Source organism: Dendrobates tinctorius, unplaced genomic scaffold (assembly GCF_039654945.1).
Source record: "Dendrobates tinctorius isolate UK_male_01 unplaced genomic scaffold, ASM3965494v1 ptg000485l, whole genome shotgun sequence".
NCBI classification, from domain to species: Eukaryota; Metazoa; Chordata; class Amphibia; order Anura; family Dendrobatidae; genus Dendrobates; species Dendrobates tinctorius.
Genome location: NW_027362146.1, coordinates 110,762 through 130,486, shown reverse-complemented (window position 1 = coordinate 130,486; position 19,725 = coordinate 110,762). Strand labels below are relative to the sequence as shown.

At 45.2% G+C, this 19,725-nt stretch overlaps 1 protein-coding gene and 1 pseudogene across 1 annotated transcript in view; one reads left to right on the top strand and one right to left on the bottom strand.

Annotated features, from left to right (window-relative positions):
* LOC141077983 (uncharacterized) overlaps positions 1 to 19,725 on the bottom strand; it is an 86,440-nt gene that overhangs the window by 48,353 nt on the left and 18,362 nt on the right. The window lies entirely within an intron of this gene.
* On the top strand, positions 10,833 to 12,423 carry LOC141077982 (uncharacterized; annotated as a pseudogene).

Genomic DNA, 19,725 nt, shown 5'->3' with positions numbered 1-19,725 from the left:
CGGCCTAATAGACCTTCATACATTGCAGCCCAGACCCCATTATTAGGCATGTAAGTATCGTAGTAACTAGGCCGCCCCATACTATCGAGTACTTGGAGGCGGGGGGCATTCAGCCAAACTCTGTCACACCTTCTTAGATGTCATGTTTGCTTTTCACAGCAGCAAATGGATAAACTGTCAGGGTTTTTGTTGCAGCCTCATCTGTGCCGTCCCTGCGGTGTACATCTATGTTCTGAGGCCCAAACAGATTCATTTCTCTTTAATAAATGTTTAAGGCCTCTTTCACACATCAGGTTTTCGCCGTCAGGCGCGATCCGGCGCTTTTGACAGAAACCGGATCCGGCGAAATGCAATGCCGGATCCGTTTTCCCCCCCATTGACTTGCATTTGCGCCGGATCGCGCCGGATGGCCATGCGTTTCATCCGGTTTTCGCCGGATCCGGCGTCTGGAAAAAACGGTGACTGTAACGTTTTTTGTCTCCGTCGAAAAAGCCGGACACGCCGGATCCGGCGCGTCCGGCTTTTTCACACAACGAAAGCCTATGAGCGCCGCAATGCGCCGGATCCGGCGAAAGCCGGATCCGTCGGCCGGATCGGGTTTTTTGGTCTGAGCATGCTCAGTAGCTCTGCCCACAAGACATATATAAAAGCAAGACAGTGGGACCCACAGCCACACCCAACATGCCACCCAAGACAGCAACCAGGCGCAGGAGAAGGCAGGAGACCACTGCAGCACCATCCGCACCACCACCACCCCAAATGGAGCAGCAAATAGAACATGCTGAGGAGGGGAGTCCAGCAGCAGATGAGAGACGGTAATTATCAAATCCCCCATTCCTCCAAACTAGGGCTATTGAATATCAAGATATTCATTGGCCCTTTGTTTCTCTTTATTCAACAGCCGCCCAAGAGATGCAGCAGCAGCAGCAGCAGCACTGGCTTCACTGGCAGCAGCTGTAACACCACCCACAGCCATGGAGTCTGGCCAGCAAGAGGACAGCACATCTTCTGGGAGCCCTCCCTCGCATCGTCAGCGTTTGACGGTAAGTTTTTATTTCCAAAATCCATCTTCTCTGTAATATATGTCTATTCATTGCCTTTTATTTCAAAACAGGAATCACAAGATGAAGAGGAGCTCCCAGAAGAAGAAGGAAGGGGTGGACAGACACTTGGAGTGGGCTCACAATTCGTAAGTTTTTTGCATCAAACGCAGAAACACAACATCACACTACACACAACACATAGAAAACAATGTTCTGCAGACCACACACAGCAAACAAATGCCTACATCCAAAGACATAACTTTTTTTGTTTTCTTCTCTAGTCTTCCCAATCTGGTGCTTGGCCAAGAGGTCCTCGCAGTGCCTCCCAGGGTCGTCGGCGACAGCAACGCGGCGGTCACCAGCGTGTAAGTATAAATATTTTTGCTTTGTTTTTTTGCACTTTTTATTTCATTTCTTTTGTGGAGGCTAATTATGTTATTTTTGTCTTTTTCTTTAACAGCCTTCACAGCGTGCTCCCGACTCTGACGGTGAGGATGGAGGGATTGATGTGGACCGCCTCATCGATCTCGTCAGAGAAAGGGAGCCGCTCTGGAATATGGCTGACCGCCGCCACGCTGACCTGATTGTTACCCGACGACTCTGGGAGGAAATCTGTTCGCTCCTTGTGGGCCGCTGGGAGGACCTCGAAGCTCGGGCCCAGATTAAAGAGCGTAAGTATGTACAGTACCGGTTGCTTGATGTAAACCAGTGTTTCCCGAACTCCAGTCCTCGTGGTCCTCACGGATCATGTGTTCAGGATTTCTATTTACTATAGAAATCATGAAAACATGACCCCTGGGGACCATGAGGACTGGAGTTTGGGAAACACTGATGTTGTATACTAACCACTCCTTTCTTGTTTCAGGGAACAGAATTGTGAATCGGTGGCGGTCTGTGAGGGATCGTTTCAAGAAGGAGTTCAATAAAGAGATGCGGGCCCCGAGTGGATCTGGAGGACGCAGGAGCAAGTACAAGTACGCAGAAGCCCTGTCGTTCCTCCGGGAAACAATGGTCACCAGAAGGTAAATATTACACACCACATGTGAAAAAAAATGTTATATGTAAAAAATTTTTTCAGCCAGGGCCATACCATGTCAGTATTTTAATTGTTTTTTTTTCTCTTTATTCCACAGCACGGTGAGCAGCACTCGGGAGCCGGCACGATTGGACCCTTCTGAGGCGATCCCTGAGGAGACCGGCACCGAGGGACACTTCGACCGCCCCGGTACATCTGCACCTTCCCAGCCTTCCCACACATTCGACCCATCTGTCCCATCCACCAGCACAGGAGCATCGTGGCCGCCTACATTACATGAAGCTGCTGGTGAGGAGATCGCTTTCCCTTTACCCCACCCTTCTGCCCCTGCCACCTCTAGTACACCTGCGGGTACTGGGCGGCAGCGGCAGAGGGGTCAGGAAAAGACTTATGCGCCAGAGTTCTTGCATCTGAATGCATCTTTCCAGAACTGTCTAAAAGTCTTGTCAGAGCAAATATCCGCAGGCTATCAGCAGATCAACTCCAGCATTCTGGAGGTGAAGACACTTCTGCAAACCATGCATTCAGAAGCAAGATCTTCGCCAAACCACACCTTTTTCAGGTCTGTTGTGGAGCGCATGGAAACGCTCTCTCCTGCCCAGCAGATGCATGTAATGCATTCATGCCACGCTGCTCTCCAGCAAGTTACCTCCCAACCTCCTCCTCCTCCCACCACAGTAGTTCCTCCACCTGCACCCCCTCCAGCCACTTTCCATCCTCCCCCTCCTATTACATCTACACCCCCTCCAGCCACTTTCCATCCTCCCCCTCCTATTACATCTACACCCCCTCCAGCCACTTTCCATCCTCCCCCTCCTATTACATACCATCCACCTCCAGCCACTTTCCATCCTCCCCCTCCTATTACATACCATCCACCTCCCCAGCACCATCCACCTCCCCAGCACCATCCACCTCCCCAGCACCATCCACTTCCCCAGCACCAGCAACCTCCCCAGCACCAGCAACCTCCCCAGCACCAGCAACCTCACCAGTACCAGCAACCTCCACAGTACCTGCAAACTCCCCAGTACCAGCAACCTCCCCAGTACCAGACATCTCCCCACTTCCAGCAACCTGCCCCGTACCAGACATCTCCCCACTTCCAGCAACCTGCCCCGTACCAGACATCTCCCCACTTCCAGCAACCTGCCCCGTACCAGACATCTCCCCACTTCCAGCAACCTGCCCCGTACCAGACATCTCCCCACTTCCAGCAACCTGCCCCGTACCAAACTCCTTCCCCATACAACTTGCCATCAACATCATCTGCTCCTACAGTCCCTGCCCAACCCTCCACTCCACCACCCACCACCTCTTCTGCTTCCCACATGTCCACCCATTCTGTAGTTTTTTCCACACCTTCACCTCTAACTGTTCCTTCCCCACCACGATCCCAGTCCTCTCTCCACACTCCCAGTGTCGAAGTGTCCCGCAGCCCCTACAGCAGTATTTCCACCACACACTACACAGAATTATAATGTGTGTATTTAAATAAAAATGACCAGTTTTATGGTTTCAGTTTTATAGTTTCAAAGTTTTATTAAACAAGTTTATTAAAATTTTAAAAAAGTTTACTAAAAAAAACATTTTTCAATAAAAGTTAAATTATTTTACACTGGTTGTCTGTCATTTCTTTCTGCGGCGAAAAAGGTTAAATACAGGGTATTTAAAAGGTGAAATGGTATTCAAAACTAGGTATATAACTGTGGGTAAATTTTAGCTTTTTGCCACAGTTGTGTTCCTGGTTGTGTTTGAAGCAAAGTATTTCACCTAAAAAGTTGTGTTTATTGTTGGTGATTTCCTAACAATGTACACAACTTTTGTTAAAAGGTGAAATACTTTGCATAAAACACAACCAGGTACACACCTGTGGCCTAAAGCTAAAAATAGAGACCATGACAAGATAGCCAACTTTGGTTGGCAAAGGTATATACTGTTGGTCCAGAAGGTACACAAGTTTGGTTAGGGCACAAATCTTTCACACTCTGTCATCCTGCCAGTGTACTCTGCCTTGAGGTGACATAAAGTATAGTGCAAAATTGTCCCTCATTACTGAAACCGTCACAGAACTTCTAGTGGTAATGTCATGGTAATCTTGCAAGGTGGTTTCTTCAGAGGTGTCCTCAATGGAAATGGGTTCCTTGCAGATAACAAAATTGTGGAGTACCACGCACGCTTTGATCACCTCGTCCACAGTTTCTGTCTTGAGGTTGATCGCAGTCAATAGGACCCGCCATTTGGCTGTCAGAATACCAAAGGTACATTCAACCATTCTTCTTGCTCTTGTGAGGCGATAATTAAAAATGCGTTTTGGTCTTGTCAATCCTCTGCTAGAGTACGGTTTCAAAAGGTGTTCTGACAGCTGGAAGGCTTCATCCCCTACACAGACAAATGGCATAGGTGGACCAGATGTTTGCGGCAGCGGTCTAGGTGGTGGGAACTGGAAGGTGTTTCCATACAGTTTACGCCCCATGGCAGACAGTTTGAAAACTTGAGAGTCATTGGAGCGGCCATAGGCCCCAATATCAACCGCAATAAATTTGTATTCCGCGTCAGCGATGGCCATGAGGACAATTGAAAAATATTTCTTGTAATTGAAATATTCCGATCCCGATCCAGCTGGCTTTACAATGCGGATATGTTTCCCGTCCACAGCGCCCAAGCAGTTTGGAAACTGACATATCTGTTGAAACTTGTCAGCAATTTCAATCCACCTCTCTGTTGTGGGCTCTGGTAAAAACTCTTCAGCTAAGGAGTCCCACAGTGCACGGCATGTGTACTTCACAATTCCAGATATGGTGGAAATCCCGAGTCTGTACTGGAAATGCAGTGACGAAAGGGATTCTCCAGTTGCAAGAAATCTGTGGGGAATTAAAAAACAATAAATTAGTTTTAAATCACAGCATTACATACCAAAACTGACCTATAACACTTGGAGATACAAATTACCACCAACAAGATTGCAGTGAAAGTGTGCTCTGATGCGATCATATCCAATAAATGTGGCTTACCTTAAAGTCACCATCAGACGCTCTGCGGGTGAAACAGAGAAGCGGCAATAGGTGTCCGCTTTTCTTATGAGGTGTGCAATGCGCTCCACCAAGTAATCAAAATTCTCCATTTTCATCCTAACATATCCAAAAAATTTATCCGGGTTTCGTCGAAGGTCCATGCATAGTGTAGAATAGACCCCACGCGTCATTCTCTTGGCTGTGATGGGGTGGATCCACAAACGTTGTCTACGATGCCTGATGCGCTGCTGTCTCGCTCTCTCCTTCTCCAGAACAATCACCCTCAAACGATTCGCCTCCGCTGTAAAATCCGCCAAATTCTTCAAAATATTTCCAATCACAACATCCATCTTCGCCAGTAACTTGCTCTTCTCTCCAACCTGCACTTTCTCCTCTACAACCTGTCAAAGAAGGGCTGTAGGAACACGCTATATATAGTTTTCCAGTAGCCAGTCCCGTTCGGAAGGCCACAAGGGTCAATTTTAAAAACCGGATCCGGCGTAATCCGTCGAAAAAACGGATAGAAAAACGGATGAACCGGATGAGACGGATCCGGTTTTGTCTGTCCAGAAAAAGACGGATCCGGCAGAAAACCGGATCCGTCACATCCGGTTTTCAGAAACATTTGCCGGATCCGGCGTTCCGGCACGACGCCGGATCGCGCCTGACGCCGAAAACCTGATGTGTGAAAGTAGCCTAACATGTGAAAAATGATAAAATGTGTCTTCTGCTTTTTGCATATTTTTTTCTTCTTACAAGAATTGTTGGAGCCAATTTTCTTTAGAAACATTTTAATATCGGCTTTTTCTGGAGTTTTTCTTCTAATATAGGAAAACCTAAGGCCAGAAATAATCCCCATAAATCACTGTACATGGAGACTTTGGGATCAGATCATTTCTGTCCGTTGTGTTTGTGGAAACTAAAAATCTTTTCTAAAAGCCTCAAACTACTGTGTGTGACTCAGAGCTGAGATCTAACGTGAGAGAAGATTCCAGTGCGGGGAAGACGGGAAACCTTCATATAGACGGCCGGTGGGGATGGAGGCAGTGACCGACTCTGGCCAAATCTGTCTCTAGAGCCGTAGTAGAAGATGAAGATGTCGTCCTCATCATGAAGGAGTTATTTCTCATGTCGCGTGTAATGAATATCTCCTGCAGTATTGCTAATGCCGATTCCAGTGTCGGTAATGAGACGAGAATTAGCGTTATGGAAGATGAGTCTATGAGGAACGTGTTCAGCTGCCGACTCCGAGGAGGAAACTGCTTGTTGTCTGTGGCCTAAATATATAGGTTTTATTAGTAGATGTCAGGGAAGAAAACTAAACCCTGTAAGATAATAAATCTCCTCATATGTTTCCCTTATTATCTCCAGTAATTGTATTATTACACAGGATTCTTATGATGTTACATCGGATCATCTTCTTCTCATTCAGGTCTCTACAATATCGGATCCTCTCAGTGAAGATCTTCTACAGAAGAGAATTTTCCTGATTTACCCATCAAGGATGGATATGGACAGAGACAAGATGGCGGAGAGGATATTACACCTCGCCCTAGAGATCCTCTTCCGTCTCACTGGAGAGGTGAGAGATTCTGATGACGTCACATTACATCATTCTTATCTATGGGAACAACAGATGGACAGAACTGGAGAGGTGAGGACTCTGGAAATGTCTGTAGTGAGATTTATTAATGTGTCTCTCCATAACCAGGATTACACAGTGGTGAAGAAGACCTCTAGTGATCGCTGTCAGGACCCTGTGTCTGAGGGATGGGGAGGACTCATGAGCCCAATCACGGGGCCTCCACCTCACCCCCTGATCCATGAGGACATCAATGACCAGAAGATCCTAGAACTCATCTACAAGATGATTGAGCTGCTGACTGGAGAGGTGACACTGCTGGGAATGCTGGGACATTATACAGTAACACTGTGAAGGGATCGGGGGGATGACGGTATCATTGTATGTGTCAGGTTCCTATAAGGTGTCAGGATGTCGCTGTCTATTTCTCCATGGAGGAGTGGGAATATTTAGAAGGACACAGCGATCTGTACAAGAACGTCATAATGGAGGTTCCCCAGCCCCTCACATCTCCAGGTAATAGACAGGACTAAATACACACGGCCTATAATTATCTGTATGTAGAGAATGAATTCAGTCTCTGTATGTGTTTCCTCCAGATCTATCCAGTAAGAGGACAACACCAGAGAGATGTCCCCGTCCTCTTCTTCCACAGGACTGTAACCAAGAAGATCCCAGTGCTCCTCAGGATCATCACGTAGATGGAGAGAAGGTGTCAGGAGATCTCCCCTATGATGTGTAGATGGCTGTGAAGGTCTTGTGCTCAGTCTTGTTTTATTTCACCATCCTGTTAGCTCTTCTCTGATCTTGCTCTTGCTTTTCTATTTTTTTTTTTAAATGTGGTACCCAGAACTGGACACAGTGTTCCAGAAGAGATCTGACCAAGAAGGAGTAGACGAGAATAATTATTTGACGTGAGAGAGAGGATTCAAAAAGATATAAATAAACTGGAGAAGTGGGCAGCAACTAACAGAATGGTTTTTAACAGGGAAAAATGCAAAGTACTACATCTGGGCAATAAAAATGAAAAAAGCATATACAGAATGGGAGGAATAGGGCTAAGTGACAGCACATGTGAAAAAGACTTGGGTATACTAATAGATCACAGACTGAATATGAGTCAACAGTGTGATGCAGCAGCAAAAAAGGCAAATGCAATTCTAGGATGTATTAACAGAAGCATACAGTCTAGATCACGTGAAGTCATTATTTCCCTCTACTCCTCTTTGGTCAGACCTCATCTGGAATATTGTGTCCAGTTTTGGTCACCACATTTTAAAAAAGACATCAACAAACTTGAGCAAGTTTAGAAAAGAGCGATCAGAATGGTGACCGGTCTGCAAACCCTGTCTTATGAGGAAAGGTTGCAGGATTTGGGAATGTTTAGTTTGCAAAAGAGAAGACTGAGAGGAGACATAATAGCTGTCTACAAATATCTAAAGGGCTGTCACATTGTAGAAGGATCAACTTTATTCTCATTTGCACAAGGAAAGACTAGAAGCAATGGGATGAAACTGAATGGGAGGAGACACAGATTAGATATTAGAAAAAACTTTTTGACTGTTAGAGTGATCAATGAGTGGAACAAGCTGCCACGAGAAGTGGTGAGTTCTCCTTCAATGGAAGTCTTCAAACAGAGGCTGGACAGACATCTGACTGGGATGATTTAGCGAATCCTGCTTTGAGCAGGGGGTTGGACCAGATGGCCCAGGAGGTCCCTTCCAACTCTGCAATTCTATGATTCTATGATGTAGACTCTATACTTCTCTTAATATGTCACAGAACTTCTGTTGGCAGCGGATTACCCACGATTCTCTCCAAGCGTGTGTCAACAGAACTTGTTTATTCAGGAACAATATATGATAAGCTTAATAGATCAGGAATAAATCATTTGTGTGCCTTTATCTGTGCAGCATCTACAACAGGCTGCTTCTCTCATACACAGACACAGCAGGAAAACAGGAAGTACAGTCACATGCTCTCCCTGTGTGAGCCTCTGAGAGTGTTTTTTTTTAAACTTTAAACCTTATAAACAGCATACAAATCTAGCAACTAAACACTCGTAGACAGGAATGGAGTTGTTGCACTAAACATATTCCAACAACTTGTGTAATGAGAACGGTGGAGATAGCAGGATTAGAGCTGATCATAGATGGGACTTCTCTATCTGTCGGTGACTTTTGCAATATTTGTTTCAGGGTGAAGATCTGACCCATATTAATACTACAGAGACATATGTGAGGGGTGATGAGCGGTGTAAAGAGATTCCCACATATGACCACCAAGGTGAGTAGCAACCACTAAATTCAGAGAAGTCACAGATTTGTAGTCCGGCCGTATTACCATGATCACCATTTTGCCTCTAGAACAGAACATTCTCCTCCACCCAAAACTGTTCAAATCACTTTGGGCATTGAAAATCCTTTTCTATAGAACTTACAACCTGGAGGATCCACCTACCTCAAAACGCTGACCGTTACCTGCCCAGATCTGTAACTATAAAGCCAAATGACAGCGTATGTAGAATGTGCTGACAAAATAGAAAGTCACATGAAGGAAAATATTATGCTGGGCCTGTAAGAGAAAGTGGAGGGTAATGATGCTGTTGGCTTCCTAGATCCCTGAGATCTAATTTCAGGGCTGAAATCTCATCTCCAGAGATCTTGATACCGAGATCTCCATTTGCGCATGCATGGCTCCCCGGCGGCCATGTTCACGGAGTCCACCGCACAGGAAGAAACCACGGCTATGCAGGGGCCTCTGGCCTTTCACGACATGTTGGTAGAGCACCCTCGCAGCGGCGGACACCCCGGGCAACAGCAGCGGTGGCCACCCTGGGCAGCAGCGGTGGCCACCCCGGACAGCAGCAGCGGACACCCCTGGCAGCAGCGCCAGGCACCCCAGCAGCACCAAAGACTCGCAGCGGTGCACTGCACATCGGACACCCTCTCATTCCACCCTGCGGCCTGCAGCATCACCCCACTCCTGCCTCCTCGAGAAGCGACCCTGGACCCCGCTTCGCCACAGCAATAAGACGCATGGATTATAAGAAGCACCACCATTTTATTAAAAAAAAATGTTTTCCTATTTTTCTCCTCAAACTCTTATAATCTAAAGCGTTTTATAATCCCAAAAATATGGTAACATGTTTTTTATTCTTGTTCTTTTTGTACAGATTCATTTTGTATGGTAGTCTGATGATGGTGGGATCGGCCTGCCTCACTTATGTGAGTCTGCAACTACCTGGTAGCCTTTAAAATAAGGTCTCCATTACCTCTGCCAAATGCCTGAGATCTAAATATAAGGCACCTCTGCACTATTATAAAAAGTTATCCGTAAATGTCTAATCTTTCTTCTTGAAACTCATCTGACAGAAAATATTGGCCCTTACGATACTTTAGATTGCCAAGAGCCACCGAGCCCCATACTCTAATTACCCAGAGAGTTTTCACCAGGACAAATACACCAGCTGAGCACAGAGGACTGAACCAGAGGAGAACAAGGCTGTATCTGGCAGATTCCAGGAATGTGCTTCAAGCTTTAGGAGGGTTTGGTGCTTTCTAATTGGCTTAAGCAGGTAGCAGATTGCTACCAGATTGCTGGACAGCACACAAACCCATACTGCCAGGCTGGATGAAACTACTGGTCTCAGGCACCCTAATCTTAGTGGCTGGACAGAGCCAGCACCACCCAGAGCTTCTGGTTTTGACGTCTCTTCTATTACCAGCAACGTCTGCACCATAAATAAGGCGCTGCTTGGTGATGGAACCAAACATCGCAGGAGCAGATTCCAGTGGAGAGGGGGCACACCATCTGCAGATGCCCTAATATAACACAATTACAGGAAACTAAAGCAGTAGAAATCCCCATAAAGTGGCTCCATTATGGAAATTATAACCCTCAGTGAATTATTCTATGGGAGTAGTGACACTTTACGGAAATGTGCTCGCATTGGATGTTGCAACATGAAAATTGCACATTTGCCATTTTATTATCCAACACATAATGCCCAGATTGTGCTCCAGGAAACACACACCGTAAATTAAAGCGAATCTGTCACCACATTTTTGGCCTTTCAGCGTCGCCATCAGGGGCTTATCTACAGCATTCTGTAATGCTGTGGATAAGCCCCCGATGTAACCTGAAAGAGAAGAAAAACTAGTTATATTATACTCACACTTACATTGTTTGTTGGCTTTTTATTCCATGTTTGGGAAGCAGAATGAACAAACCATTGAACACCATGATGCACTGGTTCATGCTATGAGGCTTTTGATTAGACTGTGAACTGTCATTGTCTTGGTGAATAATTCAATATTTCTTAAAAGCTTGTATTTTTTATGGACAGCTTAAATAGAAATGTCCAAAAGTATAAAATTTGAGAAAATTTTATTCAAAATTATTAATTGGTTTTATTTTTAGCAGAGGACTGTACCAGGAGATCAGAGGGAACGCTGACATCTTCAATTTTTAAATCTGATGATCTTGAGATCTCACAGGATCCAATTGAAGTGAATGCGATTACTCCACATATACCATCATCCCTTCACAGCAAAGATCTGTCATCTGATCCTATGAAACAGGTCCCATCTTTTGGTTCATTACCAACTACTAAGGAAAATCAAAGTCACAAAATAAGGATTAAAAAATTAATTGATTGTAAAGGAAAGGAGCCATTTTCATATTCAGAATATGGAAATAGTTTTCTTGAAAATACTTTTCTTAAACATGAAAAAATACACATAACAGACAATAGATTTTCTTGTTCAGAATGTGGGAAATGCTTTACTCAGAATTCACATCTTGTTACACATGAGAGAACTCACACAGCAGATAAGCCATATTCATGTTCAGAATGTGGGAAATGTTTTGCACGTAAATCACTGCTTATAACTCACCATAGAACTCACACAGGGGAGAAGCCTTTTTACTGTTCAGAATGTGGGAAATGTTTTACAAAGAAATCAGATTTGTTTAAGCACCAAATAACTCACACAGGGGAGAAGCCTTTTTGCTGCTCACTATGTGGGAAGTATTTTAGCCAGAAATATGATTTGGTTAGGCACCAAAGAACTCACATGGGGGAGAAGGCTTTATACTGTTCAGAATGTGGGAAATGTTTTACAAAGAAATCAGATTTGGTTAAGCACCAAAGAACTCACACAGGGGAGAAGCCTTTTAGCTGTTCAGAATGTGGGAAATGTTTTAAAGAGAAATCAAATTTGGTTAGGCACCAAAGAACTCACACAGGGGAGAAGCCTTTTTCCTGTTCAGAATGTGGGAAATGTTTTAACTGGAAATCAGATTTGTTTAAGCACCAAAGAACTCACACGGGGAGAAGCCTTTTTCCTGTTCAGAATGTGGGAAATGTTTTACAAAGAAATCACATTTGGTTCATCACCATAGAACTCACACAGGGGAGAAGCCTTTTTCCTGTTCAGAATGTGGGAAATGTTTTAACTGGAAATCAGATTTGTTTAAGCACGAAAGAACTCACACGGGGGAGAAGCCTTTTTCCTGTTCAGAATGTGGGAAATGTTTTAACTGGAAATCAAATTTGTTTAAGCACCAGAGAACTCACACAGGGGAGAAGCCTTTTTCCTGTTCAGAATGTGGGAAATGTTTTGTGAAGAAATCATCTCTTCTTAGTCACCAAAAAACTCACAGAGGGGAGAAACCTTTTTCATGTTCTTAATGTGGGAAATGTTTTCTGCCGAAATCAACTCTTAATAAACTTCAGGGAAATCATACGGGGAGAAGCTTTTTTCATGTTCAAAATGTTGGAAATATTTTAACTCAAAATTGTATCTTCTTAAAGGTGTTGACCACTACTAGGACAACCCCTTGTCATTCCTCATGTTTGGTCATGTTAAAAAACACTCATTGTACGAGAATGATCAGTAGTAAATATATTAAACAGCCATGTCAGACTGAGCTGCCATCATGGAAAATCTTTCGCTAACTAACTTTGCAGCTAATGAGATGACCTTATGGGAGCTCTAGCCAGAATGGAGACATAAAATGACATCAGAGCCATTAGCAGGTATGGTTGGCATACACAAGGGTTAATAGGAGTAGCTGCAGGGCATTGTGAGAGTAAGTAATGGTGTCATATGGTAGTAAGTAGTGTCTGTGATGAGGACAATACAGTAGTCAATATGTGAAGAGTTATGTGAGTAACTGGCATAAAAAGAGGAAAAAATATTATTTACGTGCCCTCACAAATTCTCCAATAGGTAAATTACAGATGGTATTAGCCGTGTGTGAACTAGTAGCATGTAATTCTGCATTACATGCTACTAGTTCACACACGGCTAATACCATCTGTAGTTTACCTACTGGAGAATTTGTGAGGGCACGTAGATTGCGTTTGACTGAAATTTCCTTCCATTCAGAATGTGGAGTTATATTTGATAGGTTGAAGCAGAGCGGGTCCTCTAATAAATCTCTTAAGAGGGCTTTATTTATTGCTACTAAAAAATCAAGATCAGATTTGTTGAGGGATAATGAACCAGGATTAGATGATAAAAATCAGCTTACAGTCTCTACCCCATATAGACTGGATTTTATTAACCTAAAAAAGGCTTTTCTTAAATATATACCTATGTTGGAACAGGATCCAATTCTGAAGGAAATTCTGTCAAATGGTGTGAACGTTGTAGCTAGAAAATCCACAAATTTGGGCAATTTGCTATCACCAAGTCTGTAGATCATCCCTAGAAGCAGTAATATGGGGCTCAGCACAGTGGGCTCATTTAGGTGTGGTACCTCCAGATGTAATCTGTGCAGGTATATGGCTAATTGTAAAGAGTTTTTGGATAATAATGGTAAAATTTATAAGATAAAACATTTATAAACTGTTCAACAACTTATGTAGTGTATTTAGCTAGCTGTGAAGCATGCAGCAAATATTATGTTGGCTGTACATCACGCAAGTTAAAGAAATGATTAGCTGAACATATTTCTGCTTCTGCCCCTGTGGAGACTACTGATCGCTATAGCAATAAAAGACCTAGCTCTGGTTTATCAAAACACTTCTCAGAAGTGCATGGAGGTGATTTGTCTACGTTGTCCGTGAGGGGCATAGAGAGAATTAACAGAGCGGAGCGAGGTGGTGATTGGTTTGCTGCACTATTATCAGCTGAGGCTAAATGGATCCTGCTTCTTGATGCTCGTGCACCGAAGGGTTTAAATTATAGATCAGATTTGCAATATATAATGTAATATGGGGTTTTTTTTCTTGCAATACTCAGCTATTTATGTCTATTGTGATTTATTGCTGTTTTTGCATGTATTCTTATATGTCTGAAAACATATATTTCTTATTTATATGTTAGCTTTGTTTAGTAACATTAATTGCTTAGGTCTGAATAAGGTGGAGCTAATTAATTACCTGAAACTGGGTGTTCACTCTGCAGTCTCCTCATGTATTCATTGATTTAAGCTTCCTAGTTTTGATAAGATAAACCTATGACTAAGGACATGTAATATCTGTCTGAAACGCGTAAGGTAGCCTTGCCTGTCATGGTGGCTTATTAATATGATTTTAAAACCTTCCTAATAAATGTGAGTTTTATCTTTTTTCACTAATTTTGGTGCTGGAGACCACCTCTTAGAGACTTACTAAACAAAGACTCGATAAAAATTTATACTAGATGGAAACACAGGGTATTTGCTCATGGAGACAAAATGACAAAATTTATGACATCCATGATTAAAAAACATAAGGCTAAGTCTCTTATTTACACGGTAAAAGGTCCAGACGGAGGGAAAATTACAAGCCCAGAGGAGATAGCCTCAACCTTCAGGGAATACTACTCCACCCTGTACAATTTACAGCCGGAGGAGAGCGCAGATCAATTAGAGTAAAGACAAATCAATATAAGAGATTTTCTACAAAATATAAACCTCCCTACATTATCTGAAGCACAACAACAGGAACTATCGGCCCCTTTCATGATCGGGGAACTCCAGTCCACACTGTCGGACTGCCCTATGGGCAAGAGCCCAGGCCCTGATGGCCTCCCGGCATCCTACTATAGGACTTTCTGAGATGCGTTGAGCCCGTATCTATTGAAGCTGTGTAATGAAGTATTAGGTGGGGCAGCTTTTGCCAGACAGACGCTGGAAGCACATATCTCCTTAATACATAAAGAAGGTAGAGATCCTGAATTATGTAGTAATTACAGACCGATCACGCTATTAAATAATGATCTAAAAATATTTGCAAAAATGATGGCCACAATGATTAGGCTCATCCTAGACACACTCATTTCACCCGAGCAAGTGGGTTTTGTGAAAAATAGAGAGGGGAGAGACAACTCCCTGAGAGTACTGTACCTGATGCAGCATGCACACAGCCACCACAAACCCCTAGTTTTTTAATGGGAACTGACGCAGAGAAGGCGTTCGACAGGGTGGACTGGACATTCATGCGCGAGACCCTCGTGAGGTTTGGCTTTCCTCCCGTGGTCATTGATGCCATCTTTTAAATGTATAAAGCAACCTCTGCAAAAGTTATGGTAAATGGAGATTTTTCTCCAACCTTTGAAATCAAAAACGGCACACGCCAGGGCTGCCCCCTATCACCAGCTCTTTTTGTCCTGACCATCGAGAAGTTAATTCAAAGCATTAGACAGCATCCAGGAATGAGGGGCATTAAGATCTCAGACTCCTCACACGTTATAGCGGCGTTCGCAGACGATCTTCTATTACTCCTATCAGACCCTGAGAAAGAAATTCCCGTGGTATTGGAAAGGTTCGAGGCATTCGGAGAGCTATCAAATTTTAAGATTAAGCTAGAGAAATCTGAGGCGATGGGGATAAATATACGGCACACAACAATCCAAAATTTGAAAGCTAAATTCCCAATAAAATGGAACTCTAAATATATTAAATACCTCGGTATAAAACTAAGCCCACATTGGAACTCCCTTTTCTCACTCAACTTCGTTCCCCTTCTTGATAATACTTTAGAAGCTATTAAGTCATGGAGAGCGCCCTATGTATCCTGGATAGGACGAAAGAACCTCATTAAAGGGTTCATTTTACCCAAGTACAGTTATATATCTAGAATGCTACCTATTAAAGTCCCAGACACGTTCATCCAAAAGGTCAGATCTCTTTTTGGGAAGTATATATGGGGTGGCTTAAAACCGAGAATAAGCTATAATATACTTTCCCTACCTAAACCTAAAGGGGGCATGGGAATCCCAGACCCACAAAAATACTCTGTCGCTGCTAATTGATTGGGTGAGAGATAGTAACCACAAACTATGGACAGGGATTGTGAACGAGTCATTAACAGCACCAATCTCTGCTATTCTCCACACGTCTACGGCTCCCACAATGAGAGCTCTTTCCCCAAACGCAATAACAAGAAATTTAATTAAGACTTGGGCCAGATTTTCCTCCTCACTAATGCCGCTTCCGTCACCGCTAATAAAAGTAAGAGACCTGCCTGGCCTATATCTAGACCACCCTTTAAGGACACAAACTCTCTACATAAAATAAGCGAAAGCCTAGATGCTTTCACAGAAGATGGTGTAATCCTCTCTCTGCAAGATCTACAAACTAAATTCCCACACTACCACATTATCTTTCTTCTTTACAACAGGCTCAAAAGTGCGATCAGATCATACTTACAATCAGGACTACCATATAGAGAGTTGACAGGCTTTGACAAGATGCTGACCCAGAGGAATAAACCAAGGGGTGTGCTGGGTAAACTCTACCAGATGCTCCTAGCTCCCTCATCCTCTGCTAAACGGGCGTTTATATTGAAATGGGAAAGAGACCTGGGGGTGGAATTGCAGGATTGGGAGGTGGAAAAGATATATAAAAACTCGCATGGCCCTTCTGGTTGTGTGAAGGTTCAAGAAAGCTCTTACAAGATCCTTACCAGGTGGTATACCACCCCTGACACAAGGCAGATTTGGCAGCCTGATGCTTCCTCTAATTGCTGGAGATGTATCGGTGAGAGGGGATCATTTTTGCACATATGGTGGCAATGCGACAAAATTCAACCTTTCTGGAGTAAAGTACTTAAAATTACGACAAAACTTTGCCAGCTGCCAAACCCCCCATCCTTGAAATTGATATTTCTAAACTGGTCAAGTGATATTGCACAATACAAACACAAAAAGCGTCTTACGTATCTGTTGGCAGCAGCTAAAATGCTCATCCCCTTACATTGGCTATCACAGAACAGCCCCTCCGTGTCAGAATGGTTACACAAGGTAAATCAGATATACCACATAGAAGAAATAATAGCTGGCACGTCATTCAAGCTAGTTAGATTCGGTTTGACCTGGGCGCCCTGGACACTCTATAGAGAAACAGACGAAGACTTAAATCTGCTAAACTCTAAGTAAACAAGATTAGTTTGCCCTAAGACCAATTATACATGAAGCAACACCAGCTGACTATCTAGATTGTCAGGGCAGAACATCTAACGACTGGACATCCCTCCTGACTAGAATTCCTTCTCCATCCTTTAACATCCCCCCTTCCTCTATCCTTCCTTTCTACCTAACTGTTGTTTTCCCCCTTAGTTTAAGACTTGTACTTCGTTGCGACTGGAATGCACATTTCTACCTGCGCTCTACGTCAAGGTCTTTCCCTTTGACTCAAGATTTCAAATATGAAAACTCGGATAGACACTGTCTGACCTGTTAAAAGATTGGGTACTTCAAGTGATATTGCTTATGATGTTAATATATGTACAGCAACGCCGGACTGGTAACTCATGTAAATAGTGTTACTTGATCTTTCTAGTCGCATGTATTGTTTCACCCTTTTGTTAAAACAATAAAAAGATGTTTAAAACAAAAACAAAGATGTTAAATAAATAGTAAAGATGGCTGTGAACGTTGGGGTGCAGATAAATGACAGACACAGAGAGGTGCAGTTTCTTTACCTTTTACTGGTAACCAGGGGTGGATTAAGGGTAGCCAGGGCCCGGGGCAGTTCAGACTCTGTGGGCCCCCCTCGTCACGTGACGGGGGTGACGAATCGTAGAGCCACACTCCACATAGAGAATAATGGGGACTCCAGCACCGACCTCCACCCGCAGAGCCACACTCCACATAGAGAATAATGGAGCCTCCAGCACCGACCTCCACCCGCAGAGCCCCACTCCACATAGAGAATAATGGGGCCTCCAGCACCGACCTCCACCCGCAGAGCCGCACTCCACATAGAGAATAATGGAGCCTCCAGCACCGACCTCCACCCGCAGAGCCCCACTCCACATAGAGAATAATGGGGCCTCCAGCACCGACCTCCACCCGCAGAGCCGCACTCCACATAGAGAATAATGGGGCCTCCAGCACTGACCTCCACCCGCAGAGCCGCACTCCACATAGAGAATAATAGAGCCTCCAGCACCGACCTCCACCCGCAGAGCCGCACTCCACATAAAGAATAATGGAGCCTCCAGCACCGACCTCCACCCGCAGAGCCGCACTCCACATAGAGAATAATGGAGCCTCCAGCACCGACCTCCACCCGCAGAGCCCCACTCCACATAGAGAATAATGGGGCCTCCAGCACCGACCTCCACCCGCAGAGCCACACTCCACATAGAGAATAATGGAGCCTCCAGCACCGACCTCCACCCGCAGAGCCCCACTCCACATAGAGAATAATGGGGCCTCCAGCACCGACCTCCACCCGCAGAGCCCCACTCCACATAGAGAATAATGGGGCCTCCAGCACTGACCTCCACCCGCAGAGCCGCACTCCACATAGAGAATAATGGAGCCTCCAGCACCGACCTCCACCTGCAGAGCCTCACTCCACATAGAGAATAATGGAGCCTCCAGCACCGACCTCCACCCGCAGAGCCACACTCCACATAGAGAATAATGGAGCCTCCAGCACCGACCTCCACCCGCAGAGCCGCACTCCACATAGAGAATAATGGGGCCTCCAGCACCGACCTCCACCCGCGGAGCCGCACTCCACATAGAGAATAATGGAGCCTCCAGCACCGACCTCCACCCGCAGAGCCACACTCCACATAGAGAATAATGGAGCCTCCAGCACCGACCTCCACCCGCAGAGCCGCACTCCACATAGAGAATAATGGAGCCTCCAGCACCGACCTCCACCCGCAGAGCCACATTCCACATAGAGAATAATGGAGCCTCCAGCACCGACCTCCACCCGCAGAGCCACACTCCACATAGAGAATAATGGAGCCTCCAGCACCGACCTCCACCCGCGGAGCCACACTCCACATAGAGAATAATGGAGCCTCCAGCACCGACCTCCACCCGCAGAGCCACACTCCACATAGAGAATAATGGAGCCTCCAGCACCGACCTCCACCCGCAGAGCCACACTCCACATAGAGAATAATGGAGCCTCCAGCACCGACCTCCACCCGCAGAGCCACACTCCACATAGAGAATAATGGAGCCTCCAGCACCGACCTCCACCCGCGGAGCCACACTCCACATAGAGAATAATGGAGCCTCCAGCACCGACCTCCACCCGCAGAGCCGCAATCCACATAGAGAATAATGGAGCCTCCAGCACCGACCTCCACCCGCAGAGCCACACTCCACATAGAGAATAATGGAGCCTCCAGCACCGACCTCCACCCGCAGAGCCACACTCCACATAGAGAATAATGGAGCCTCTAGCACCGACCTCCACCCGCAGAGCCGCACTCCACATAGAGAATAATGGAGCCTCCAGCACCGATCTCCACCCGCAGAGCCACACTCCACATAGAGAATAATGGAGCCTCCAGCACCGACCTCCACCCGCAGAGCCACACTCCACATAGAGAATAATGGAGCCTCCAACACCGACCTCCACCCACGGAGCCACACTCCACATAGAGAATAATGGAGCCTCCAGCACCGACCTCCACCCGCAGAGCCACACTCCACATAGAGAATAATGGAGCCTCCAGCACCGATCTCCACCCGCAGAGCCGCACTCCACATAGAGAATAATGGAGCCTCCAACACCGACCTCCACCCGCGGAGCCGCACTCCACATAGAGAATAATGGAGCCTCCAGCACCGACCTCCACCC